Below are 13,469 nucleotides of genomic sequence, written 5' to 3'. Positions count from 1 at the left end.
CGTCAAAAATGTTTTGCCAAATGTCCCTAGAGGGAGACAGAATTATCACTGTTCTAGTGTAAGTTTGAATTAAAGACCCAAAGCCTTATTTTTGCATTCAGGTCCCTGCTCTGCCCCTGGCTATGTGTCCTTGGCCTAGTTTTTAACCTTTGAGTTTGTTTTCTTCATCTGTAAAACCGGACGAATACACCTTTCCCTCGGAGGTTTCCCTGAGGATTAAGTGAAACTCTATGTGCCAAACACAGCCGTTAGCAAACTCGAGTCACACGCTTGGCCTCATGGTAGGCCATGCTGCCTTTAGTTAAGAGTTCTATTCAGGGGTGACTGGATGGCTCAGTTGGTTGAGTGTCTGACTTCAGCTCAGGTCATGATCTCACAGTCTGTGAGTTCGAGCCCCCGCGTCGGGCTCTGTGCTGACAGCTCAGAGCCTGGAGCCTGCTTCCGATTCTGTGTCTCCCTCTCTCTCTGCCCCTTCCCTGCTCATGCTCTGTGTCTCAATGTCTCTCAATATTAAATAAATGTTAAAAAAAAAAGTTATGTTCATACACCTGTGGCCCCCAAGGGCAGAGAGCACCCTGGGACCACTTTGGCTTGCAGAGAACCGACAATGGTCTGTGTCTCGGGGGACTGCAGGATCATTGAGAAGCTGGGTCCCTCCAGCTGATCTAGGTGCTTCCCCTTACCACTCAGGCAGGGCAGAGGAGTGGGTGGTCTGGCAAAAGGGGAAAGAAGAAGGGGTTACCCTTTCTTTACCCTTGGCCATCACAGCGTGCCAGCTCTCTCCTCTCCCCCAGCCTGATGCACTTGTCACCCCCTCCAGTACTTTCTGTGGGACACAGGGCCCTCCTTGCTCTCTCTCCTCAGCCTTAGGCAAGAGCCTGAGTATATAAGGTCAGGACTTCCAGATGAAAGTAACTGGCACCTTTGTTCTCCTTCTACTTCTGTTTTTCAGAGGTGAACTTGTTGATGAACTGAAATGAATTTATGTGTGTTGTTAAAATATATTATGCTGAGGTAGGAGTTGAGGGAAAGGGAGTTTTGATGGTCCTGACCCCCCTCCCTGAAGGAGACGTTCCTGAAGAAAACTAGTCCAGATCTCTCCAGTCTCCAGCAGGAGGCACCCCTGCCTAGGACCCTGGGACCCAGAAGGGGTTATGCTGGGGTTTCATTTTCTTTTTTCTTTTCTTTTCTTTTCTTTTCTTTTCTTTTCTTTTCTTTTCTTTTCTCTTCTCTCCTCTTCTCTCCTCTCCTCTCCTCTCCTCTCCTCTCCTCTCCTCTCCTCTCCTCTCCTTTCCTTTTTTTAGCTGCTAAATTTGTGGTATTTTTTTTATTATTAAAAAAAATTTCTTGGGGGACGCTGGGGTGGCTCAGTCGGTTAAGCCTCCAATTTCAGCTCAGGTCATGATCTTGCGGTTCGTGGGTTCTAGCCATAGGGCTCCTTGCTGACAGCTTGGAGCCTGGAGCCTTCTTCGGATTCTGTGTCTCCCTCTCTCTCTGCCCCTTCCCTGCTCACGCTCTCTCTCTCAAAAATAAATAAAATTAAAAATTAAAAAAAATTTTTTTTAATGTTTATTTATTTTTGAGAGAGACAGAGACACCATGCGTGGGAGAGGGGCAGAGAGAGAGAGAAAGACGGAGAATCCCGAGCAGCCTCCTCACTGTCAGCATGGAGTCCGATGTGGGGCTTGAACTCTCGAAACCGTGAGATCATGACCTGAGTTGCAACCAAGAGTCAGATGCTTAACTGACTAAGCCACCCAGGCGCCTGTGGTTACGCTGTGGTAATTTATTTTTAATTGTGGGAGAGTTCAGAGCTGGCTCAGCTTAAGGTGGGGACAACTGCTCCCCGTTCCCTGCTTGTAAAACACCAACTGAGAGACAGCCTGGCCTTGGGGCTCTGGACAGGGCCTTGCCAGAGGAAGAGGGAAAGGAAACAGTCTCCCGACAATGAAGAATTGCATCAGAGGTTTCCTGGTGCCGCCCCACCCCCTTTCCTTCCAGCACGCTTGTCCTGCCTGAGTGAAAGCCATGGGAACTAATAGGAACCATTTCTGATGTGAAGCTCCACGAACAATTAGTGAACTCATGTGTGTGGATCGTGAGTCACCAACACATTAGTTAACGTACAGTGTAGTCTTGGCTCCAGGGGTAGAACCCAGTGATTCGTCTCTTACATATGACACCCAGTGCTCATCCAACAAGTGCCCTCCTTAATGCCCATCACACATCTAGCCCATCCCCCACCCCACCACCCCTCCGGCAACCCTCAGTTTGTTCTCCGTATTCAGAAGTCTCTTACGGTTTACCTCCCTCTCTGTTTTTATCTTATCTTTCCTTCCTTCCCATGTGTTCATCTGTTGTGTTTCTCAAATTCCACATATGAGTGAAATCATATGATACCTATCTTTTCCTTACGGACTTATTTTGCTTAGCGTAATACACTCTAGTTCCGTCTACATTGTTGCAAATGGCAGGATTTCATTCTTTTTTATCGTCAAGCCATACTCCATTGTATCTACATATACAACACATCTTTATCCATTCATCCGTCGATGGACATTTGGGCTCTTTCCATACTTTGGCTATTGTCGATGGTGCTGCTATAAACATTGGGGTGCATGTGTCCCTTCGAAACAGCATTTTAACCTTTGGATAAATTCCTAGTAGTGCAATTGCTGGGTCGTGGGGTAGTTCTATTTTTAATTTTTGGAGGAACCTCCGCACTGTTCTCCAGAGTGGCCCCACCAGTTTGCATTCCTGCAAAAGAGATCCTCTTTCTCCGCATCCTCGCCAACATCTGTTGTTGCCTGAGTTGTTGACGTTTGCCATTCTGACAGGTGTGAGGTGGTGTCTCATTGTGGTTTTGGTTTGTATTTCCCTGATGATGGGTGATGTTGAGCATTTTTTCATGTGTCAGTTGGCCATCTGGATGTCTTCTTTGGAGAAATGTCTATTCATGTCTTTTGCCCATTTCCTCACTGGATTATTTGTTTTTTTGGGTGTTGAGTTTGATAAGTGCTTTGTAGATTTTGGATACTAACTATCTGATATGTCATTTGCAAATATCTTCTCCCATTCCATCGGTTGCCTTTTAGTTTTGTTGTTTCCTTTGCTGTGCAGAAGCTTTTTATTTTGATGAGGTCTGCGCTTCCTGCATTTTCTAATCCAGAGCTTGTGTCATTTCTCCCAGGAGCTCTTTCAGCTCTTCTGTCACCTTTCCAGTGAGCTCCCCGGATTAATTTTCTCTATGGATTGCCTCAGCGAGGTTTCCTTTTTCAGTCAGGATCCTGAGTAATATCTAAGTTTATACCCTGGACTTGACTGTCATTTTAAATGGTTCTTCCTTAAATTTCAACTACAAGATCCTGCTCTCTGAGTAAGAATCTCCACTTCCTCTGTCTCACTCATGTTCTCCCCTCCAGTTTCATGTTTGCCTCATTTATGTCTGCAGCCAGCCATCCATCCATCCATCCATCCATCCATCCATCCATCATTATTTATTGCACCATGGTTGTACTTCAGAGTGGTAAACAAGATTGATAACAAACAGGTTCTCACGCAGCTCCTGCAGGAGAGAGAGAAATTTTTTTGCAAAATTTATTTTGAGAGGGATAGAGAGTGCATGTACCAATGCGGGAGGGGCACAGAGAGAGAGAGAGAGAGAGAGAGAGAGAGAGAGAGAGAGAATCCAAGCAGGCTCTGCAATGCCCACTGCAGGGCTTGAACCCACAAACTGTGAGATCATGACTTGAGCCAAAATCGAGAGTCGGATGCTTAGCCGACTGAGCCATCGAGGCACCCCCCAAATTGTTTTATTGTGAGAATTTTTAAGATGAGATCTATCCTCTTGACAAATTTTAACTGCATGGTAGTACAGTATTGTTAATTATAGGCGGAATGTTGTACAGCAGGTTGCCAGAACTTACTAATCGTGCATAACCGAAACCATATCCCTGCTGAACAGCAACTCCCCTTTTCTCCCTCCCCCAGCTCCTAGCACCATTCTACTATTTCCATGAGTTTATTTTAGATAACACACGTAAGTGGGATTGTGCACCGTGACTGGTTTGTTTCACTTAGTATAATGCTATCCAGGTTGATCCAATGTTGTACCTATGGCAGGATTTCCTTCTTTTTAATGGCCGAATAGCATTCCATTGTATGTATAGAGACATTATCACTGTCTACTTATCCATCGATGGATATTTAGGTTGTTTCCATAGCTTGACTATTGTGAAGTACGGATATCTCTTCAAGATCCCCATTTCAGGGGCGCCTGGGTGGCTCAGTCGGTTAAGCCTCCGACTTCAGCTCAGGTCACGATCTCACGGGTCCGTGAGTTCGAGCCCCGCGTCGGGCTCTGGGCTGATGGCTCAGAGCCTGGAGCCTGCTTCCGATTCTGTGTCTCCCTCTCTCTCTGACCCTCCCCCGTTCATGCTCTGTCTCTCTCTGTCTCAAAAATAAAATAAACGTTAAAAAAAAAAATTATAAAAGATCCCCATTTCAATTTTTAAATATATGTATCCAGAACTGGACTTCTGGATCATATGGAAATCCTATTTTTATTTTTTTGGGAAACCTCTATACTGTTCTTTATAGAGAGTGCATCAGTTTACATCCTCATGAACAGTGCATAAGAGTCCCTTTTCTCTGTATCTTCACTTACAGTTGTCTTTTGATTTTTTGATAATTGCCCTCCTGACAGGAGGTGTGAGGTGATATTTCATAGTGGTTTTGATTTGCATTTTTCTTTTTTTTTTTTTTAAGGGTTTTTTTTGAGAGAGAGGGAGAGAGCAGGGGAGAGGCAGAGAGAGAGGGATTCTCAGGCTCCACATGGTCAGCAGAGAGCCCAACACGGGGCTCAATCACAGGAAACCACAAAGTGTGAGATCATGACCTGAGCTGAAATCAAGAGTCGGAGGCTTAACTGACTGAGCCATCCAGGTGCCCCTTGTTTTGCATGTTTCTGATGAGTGATGATGAGCATCTTTTCATGTATCTGTTAACCATTTGTAGATCTTCTTCTTTGGAGAACTGCCTATTCACGTCTTTGGTGTATTTCTTAATTGGGTTACTTGTTTTTGTCTGTTTTTATTTATTTTTTGCTTTTGAGTTGTAGGAGTTTCTTATACGTTTTGGATATTAATCCATTCCTTAGCAGACATCTGGTTTGCAAATATCTCCTCCCATTCCGTGGACGGCCTTTTCACTCTGTTGATGGTGTCCCTTGCTGTTGCAGAAGCTTTTTAGTTTGATGTAGTCCCACTTGTCTACTTTTTGCTTTTGTTGCTCGTGCCTTCTGGTGTCCTGTTCAAGAAATCATGGTCAAGGCAAATGTCATGAAGTTTTCTCCTGTTTTCTTCTATGAGTCTTACTTTCAGGTCTTACATTTAAGTCTTGAATCCATTTTGAGTTGATTTTTGGGAGGAGAGAGATAATTTAAAAGTACCTACAAAAGCCACCTAAGTGCTGTGATAGGGTAATTCTAGGGCACTGTAGGAGCACATGGGAGTGTCCCAGCAAACCCCCCGCCCCACCACCACCATTGGTGAGGGGAGGACTGTGAGGGCATGAGTCCTTGGAGCCTGACCTCATGAAGAGCTGGCCCAACAGATGAGAGCAGGGAGGAAAGAGAGCAGGCTGAGAGGAGAGTATGCACAGCCCCAGAAGCCAAATCTGGAAAGTACCAATGGTAGGCAGCCTTGAAAAGGCAGCCTTTACTTTTTTCAAGTAAAATCAAGCTTGGCTGTATTGGGCCCCAACTCCTGGGGAGGAAGGCTGCACTCCACCTCTAAAGTAGTAATCTCTCCTCCCCTCTCTCCCCCTCCCCTCCCCCCTCCTCTCCTCCCCTCCCCTCCTCTCCTCCCTCCTCTCCTCTCTTTCCCTCCCCTCCCCCCTCTTCTCCTCTCTTCCTCTCTCCTCCCCTCCTGTCTCCTCTCCTCTCTTCCCCTCCCCTCCCCTCCTCTCTCCTCCCCATTCCTCTCCTCCCTTCTCTTCAACTCCCCTCCCCTCCTTAGGTTGGTGCTTCTGTACCTCACACGTCAGGTTTGGCTTCAGCTCCCTTTGTCCCTTATATTGAATACAAATTTCCTCAAACTTCCTGGAGTTCCTCACTTCTGGGGTTCCCTCTCTGGAGCCATTGTGAACCCTATTTTTCTTACTTGTGTAACGCAGCGTTTTTTTGTTGTTGTTGTTGTTTTGTTTTTTGTATTAGAGAGCTAATTATTAAGATAATTACAGCTGGGATCTCTCACTTAGGTTTTTGTTATATAGGCTATGAAGCGTCTTGGTGCTCTTGCTGGGAAAACAATCAAGGGCACATACCCCTAAGCTGGAGGGGCTGGGTGGGTACCTGAAGTGGGCGGCCGCCCTTTGAAATGCACGGCCCTCTTGACTGCCTTTCCTTTCTGCTTCTGCTGGGACGCGGCAGTGTTGGGCTTCTGTTGACCCTGATGTAGGAACACCCACAGCACACGCAGGATGGTAAGCAGCAGCGTCATTGGTCCTGTGCCTGGTGACGGTGGGGAGGGTGGGGAGGACTGGGGAGTGCCGAGAAAATGCTCACCGTAAGTTGTGACTGCAACTCGTTGCAGCGGAATGGTGTCCTGTGGGAATGCAGGCCTACTGTGGACAGAGATTCCAACAGGAGACCGAAATCGGGATGATTTGGGGTACATGCAATTTACTGATTTTTAATTGTTGGAAAATAATTTTAAAATATATTGTACGGGCTACCGTAGTACAGGTCAAACAAAACATATTTATGGTCTTCTTCAGGGGTTCTGAACCTTGGCTGAACATCAGAATCACCTGGGGAGCTTTTAAAACTCCTAAGGCCCTGGTTACACCTCTGGCCAATTAAATCAGAACCTCCGGAGGCAGGAGGAAGAATCAATTTTTATAAATGTCCCAGGTGATTCCAGTGTATAGTTAACCCCCTGGGCCGGATCACTTGTGACCTCCGATTTATATGGCGGACGGGGGCACAGGGTAGCGTGAATGCTCGGTACCACCGGGGGCCTGTTCTGGTGTTATTGGTAGATGAGCTATGTCACCGGACATCGAGTGGTCCGGGTGAGACCTCTGAAGGGAAGCATAAAGTGCTCTTCTGTTGCTTCGAGGGCCCCAACTCTTTGCCATGAATTACGTGTTACGGTAATGGTGGGAAGAGGTCACCGAGAAAGTCCTCTGTTGTTTTACCTTAAATGGTTGCAAAACCTTCTTATTTCACGGTCCACATGTCTGGATCTAGCGTCTTGTCCTGGGGATAATTTCTTACTTGGTACCATGGCTCCACTGTCTAGAAGTGACCTGACAATGACCAGGCATCATACGCTTTGTAAGCATGCAACAATGCCCCGTCAGGAGGTGTGCAGGAGGGATCACCTTCAAGGTCTCAGAAGGACTGGGTATGACATGCGTCATCAGATTCCACCAGGATGGGCTAATGGTAGTGTCTGATATGTCTTCCCCCTTCTTGAAATGGTGGTGTTTCCCGCAGTCCCATCCCTAACCCTCTTGTCTCCCTTGGATCACACACTTGGGCTATACTCTTAGACCTCTTAAATTTTTTTTAATGTTTATTTTTGAGGGGGGCAGAGAGAGAGAGAGAATGAGTGGGGGAGGAACAGAGAGAGAGGGAGACAAAGAATCCAAAGCAGGCTCCAGGCTCTGAGTTGTCAGCACGGAGCCCAACGTGGAGCTCGAACTCACAAACTGCAAGATCATGGCCTGAGCTAGGGTTGGATGCTCAACTGACTGAGCCATCCAGGTGCCCCTCACTCTTACACCTTTTAAACATATGCCACTAATTCTTATTCTCTGCTGATTTCCAAATACTTATTTCTAATAGTCTGTTAGACATTGTCACCTGAATGTTCTATAGGAAATGTGGACTTAATGTGATCAACCCTAAATTCATTATTGGTTTCAATAAATTTGTGCTCCCTTTCTCTCCATGTGCTTTTAAAAAAATATTTTAACAAATTTACTGGAAGGACACATCAGGAAGAATTGAAAAACCAGTGCTGAGAAGGACAGGTCAGGTGCCAAAGAAGCTTGATGGTTAACAGCCCTAGAGGCACATGGGCAGCCTTATAAGATGCCAGCTTTGGATGACTCATTTGCAAATGTCTGCAGCCCCCTTGTGTTTTGGCTCTGGATTCAAATTTCTTTTTTTCTTTCTCTCTCATGTTTTAAAAATATAATTTATTGTTAAGTTGGCTAACAGTGTATACAGCATGCTCTTGGTTTTGGGGGTAGATTCCTGCGATTCATCATTTACATACAACACCCTGTGCTCATCCTAACAAGTGCCCTCCTCAGGGCCCATCACCCATTTTCCCCTCCCTCCCAATCAACCGTCAGTTTGTTCTCTGTATTTACGAGTCTCTTATGGTTTGCCTCCCTCTCTGTTTGAAACTATTTATTTCCCTTCCCTTCCCCCATGGTCTTCTGTTAAGTTTCTCAAGATCTACATATGAGTGAAAACATATGATACCTGTCTTTCTCTGCCTGACTTATTTCACTTAGCATAATACCCTCCAGTTGTTGCAAATGGCCAGATTTCATTCTTTCTCACTGCCAAGTAGTATTCCATTGTGTATATAAACCACATTTTCTTTATCCATTCATCAGTTAATGGACGTTTGGGCTCTTTCCGTCATTTGGCTATTGTTGTTAGTGCTGCTATAAACGTTGGGGTGCATGTGCCTCTATGAATCGGCACTCCTGTATCCCTTGGGTAAATTCCTAGGAGTGCTATTGCTGGGTCATAGGGTAGTCTTATTTTTAACTTTTTGAGGAACCTCCACACTGTTTTCCAGAGCAGCTGCACCAGTTTGCATTCCCATCAACAATGCAGGAGGGTTCTCGTTTCTCCACATCATCACCAGCATCTGTTGTTTCCCGAGTTGCTGATTTTAGCTAGTGATAGGTGTGAGGTAGTTCCAGATTCAAATTTCTGAGAGAGAGAAACTGATAGGCTTGTCTTGGGTCATGTGCCCATCTCTGACTTGACAGGTGGGTGGGTCCTGTGATTGGAAAGCCCATCTGAATCAGATAAAAGCAGATCCCAGCGCCGTTATCAGGAGAAAGCAGAGAGCTTCTAAAGTAGGGGGAAAAGTTTTGTAGAAATTGTCCCCACTTTACTGCAAGTAACGTGTAAGTAAATGCACTTGTAAAAAGCCAAATAAGGAAGAACATAGAATAATAAATTATTCTTCACTCTGCTCTCATTCTCAGAGGTAAGTACGATGAAATTATGGTATATTTTTACAAGTCTTTTTTGAGGTATATATGTAAATATGTATGTAAAGTATGTGTATACATTAACTGTTCCTTTTCATGTTAATGTAACTTACTGCCTTCATTTAATTTACAGGTTTTTCCCATTTCAAAACTTGTAGTTCTACCTTGTTTTATAGTAAGTAAAGTAATTCATGGTGAACACGAATTTAAGCAGTTCAGAAGTTTGTAAAGTGAAAAATAAAAATTTCCCTTACTCCAATCCACATTTCCCTACATTTCTAGTGCTATTCTTTACAAGTAACCACTATTAACATTTTCTTATCAGAAGGGATATTTTTAGGAACTCCACAATGGTTCAGTTGGTTAAGTTTTGGGCTTCCATTCAGGTCATGGTCACAATTTGTGAGTTCAAGCCCTGTGTCAGGAGTGGGGGGGGGGGGGAGGGATCTCTGCTTTCAGCACAGAACCCACTTTGGAACCTCCATCCCTCCCCCGCCCCACATGGTCAAACACTCTGTCTCTCTCTCTCTCTCTCAAAAATAAATAAGCTTTAGCACCTGGGTACCTCAGTTGGTTAAGCATCCATCTCTTGATTTTAGCTCAGGTAATGATCTCCCAATTCCTAGGATCAAGCTGCCTTGGGTTCTCTGCTGCCAGCATGGAACCTGCTTGGGATTCTCTCTGCCTCCACCTCTGCCCCTCCCCCATTTGCATACACATGCTTTCTCTCTCTCTCTCTCTCTCTCAAACATTAAAAAAAAAAAAATAGAGGCGCCTCGGTGGCTCAGTCGGTTGAGCTTCCGACTTCGGCTCAGGTCATGATCTGGCGGTTTGTGGATTTGAGCCCCGCGAAGGGCTGTGTGTTGACAGCTCAGAGCCTGGAACCTGCTTCCGATTCCGTGTCTCCCCGTCTCTCTGCCCCTCCTCCGCTTGAGCTGTCTCAAAAATGAATGAACATTAAAAAAAGTTTTTGCAATAAAAACTGAACTAGAAAAAGGAATCTTTTTAGGCAAATAAGTGGGGCTATATTAGGACTGTTGACTTTCTGTATCCTGACAACATTATAGTGCTGATGATCATGTGTGTCAACCTATTTTTATAAAAGTAACAAAATCAGTCATACCAATCGAGGGATGATCACCAAGATGAAGAAATGCAGTCAGTACTTTAGAAGTGACCAGGAACTTTGTCCACCTTCTAAACTTCCTGACTCCCATAATGGAATTTTTCGTCTTTCATAGAACAGAGGCCATACCAGTTTTTAGTCCACATTTTATGTATATCCTTCCTGCTTGTACAGACACGTGGTGTTCAAAACTGTTCTACACCATCCTGCTAATAGGAGGAAAATAAACGAGAAGCTGGCTTGTCAAAATGCAGTTATGATAAACATCTTTTTCGGGACCAGAACATGCAGGATTACATAAGTAATTTCTATGGAGATAGACATTTGTAGTTCTTGTTTCAATTCTGGGGAAGTTATTTTTCCTTGTTCTCATAAAATATTTTATAGATAGAGGGGCGCCTGGGTGGCTCAGTCGCTTGAGAGTCCAGCTTTGGCTCAGGTCATGATCTCCGGGTTGGTGATTTCTTGGCTGTCGGCCCAGAGCCCACTGGAAATTCTCTGTTCTCTCTCTCTCTCTGCCCCTCCCCTGCTAGCAGGGGCACGCACGCTCTCTCTCTCTCTCAAAAATAAATATTAAAAGATTTTAAAATAATTTATAGACCAAGTTAAAATTGAATCCCACAAGCCTTGTACCGTGAGCCGTTTGGAAACAACTACGTCAATGGTAAAAAGGAGAATCAGCTGGTGCGATGGCCAGTGAAGAATTTTCGGGAAGAGGGATCATCGTGATGGCTTTCTGATGGGCACAAGGGAAGTGGGGCCGGCTCTCACCTGCTCATTGGGCTCCATAGCCCGGCCCCCAGCAGGACGTAGCGGACACACCTGTGTCCTGCTACTCGAATCTTTTCCCATGAGAAGAGGCTTAGGTGGGTGCAAAGGGGTCTCCAGGCCGAGGACCCTGCTGCTTCTTCAGGGGGAGAAGAAAAGCAGAACAAAAACTAGAGAAACTTCGTGTAATTATTGTGGGCTGGTTCTGGTACAGCTAAATACTTGATGTTCTGACCTCTTACTCTGGAGCTGTTTCCAGTATGCAGCCTGTGCTCCGTCGAGCCCCTGTGTTTTTCCAAGTGAGCTTCAGTGACTAATGTCATATGAACTTAGGGAATGGTGCATGACTGCTTCTACCAAACTGGCCTACTTTCAAGGCGTGGGGCTTGGGTTTTGAGGGTAAATTAGCAGTGATTTCTTTTTGTGTATTCGTTCTATTGAATAATCCAGAGCTAAGTCAGACATGGGCAGGGTTTTAGCCAACTGACTGTGAGGAGAGCAAAAACAATCTAAGGTTATTCTTTGGAGAAGACTTGGCCCCCCATCCGCTAGGGGGCTGCCTTGAGCCAAAACACAGAAGGGCAGCCAACCTCCCCTCCCCCTTGCTATTTCTTGAAGGAATGTGGGTTTGTTTCCCTTTGGTGAATGTTGGTCTTGTTCTCTGTCCCTAGGTCTTTGCTTTCTCCTCTTTCCCGTCCAACCCGACCCTCTCTGAATATACAGTCAATCCCCTCTTAATGGCTTAACATTAAACCATAAACTCAGAACTTGGCCTTGCGCACAGTAGACACTTGCTTAACCAACATCTGCTGAATTATAAAAAACTTAGTCACAGTAGAAACCTTCTAACTGGAGTCAAGCAATTAAGAGTTTGTCATCGTTTTGTTTGGCTCCAGCCTGCAGGGCTGGGCGAATGGATGTTGTGTTCACTTGTAATGGCTAACAGCGACTTCGTCTGAGTGGGGAAACCAAAACATAGGTGTGCAGAACTGCCTTTCAAACTTAAGGGGCAAGGTGAAGAGAAAGATGGAGAATAAATGGGTATGTCTGGAGCTAGGCATCTGTGACCTAGGACAATCTGTTGTGGAGAATCCACTGGTGAGGGCCGTTGAGAACTCACTGTGAGCACTGAGTGCACACCGGCTCTGTCTTTTGACCTGGTGGCCTGAGGGAGTGAGGAAGGGCTTGTTGCACACTCTGCCTTCCCATACATTTCTGTGGTATGTTCTTTTAATGATTTTCCATTTGTTCTATCAGTTATGAAGACTATCAAAGGACCTGAGCAATACTATCAACAACCAGACTAGTTGACATTTCTAGAACGCTCTACCCAATGATCTACACATTCTTCTCAAGAGAACATGGAATGTCCACCAAGGTAGACCATATTCTGGGCCATAAAACAAATGCTAATACACTTAAAAGGATTTAAGTCCTACAAAGTACATTCTCTGATCATAGTGGAATTAAAGGAGAACTCAACAGGAAAATTCTTAAAATTACCAAACACTTGGAAACTTAGTAAAACACTTTTAATTTTTTTAAAGTTTATTTTGAGAGAGAGAGCACATGGGAGAAGCAGAGAAAGTGAGAGAGAGAGAGAGAATGCCAAGCAGGCCCTGCACTGTCAGTGCAGAGCATGATGCAGGGCGTGAACTCCCGAACCCTGAGATCATGATCTGAACTGATAGCAAGAGTTGGAAGCATAAGCAACTGAGCCACCCAAGCACTGCTGTTTTCTTTTTAAGGTAAGCTATGGTGCTTGAACTCAGAACCTCAAGATCACGAGTCCCATGCTCTACTCACTGAGCCAGCCAGGCACCCCTAGGAGTTAGATTGTTTGATGCCACAGAGAGATGAGCTCATGCAGTGTTTGTCTTTCTGTGTCTGACTTATTTGACTTAGCATAATGCTGTTGAGTTTCATCCACGTTCTTGCAAATGGCAGAATATCCTTTCTATGGCTGAATACTAAGAGTGTGTGTGTGTGTGTGTGTGTGTGTGTGTGTGTGTATCCTACTTATCCATTAATGGTTAGGTTGTTTCCATGTCTCACCTATTATAAATCTGCAATGAATATTGGGGTGCAGATACCGTTTTGAAATAGTGATTTTAGGGGTGCCTGGGTGGCTCAGTCAGTTGAGTGATCGACTTCGGCTCAGGTCATGATCTCATGGTCCATGAGTTCAAGCCCCACATCAGGGGCTGTGCTGTGCTGACAGCTCAGAGCCTGGAGCTGTGCTGACAGCTCAGAGCCTGGAGCCTGCTTCAGATTCTGTGTCTCCCTCTCTCTTTGCCCCTCCCCCATTCATGATCTGTCTCTCTCT

The sequence above is a fragment of the Panthera onca genome, chromosome D4 (genome assembly GCF_046562875.1).
Source record: "Panthera onca isolate mPanOnc1 chromosome D4, mPanOnc1 haplotype 2, whole genome shotgun sequence".
Taxonomy (NCBI): domain Eukaryota; kingdom Metazoa; phylum Chordata; class Mammalia; order Carnivora; family Felidae; genus Panthera; species Panthera onca.
The sequence above is the reverse complement of the archived record's forward strand: the minus strand, read 5'-3'. Positions refer to the sequence as shown.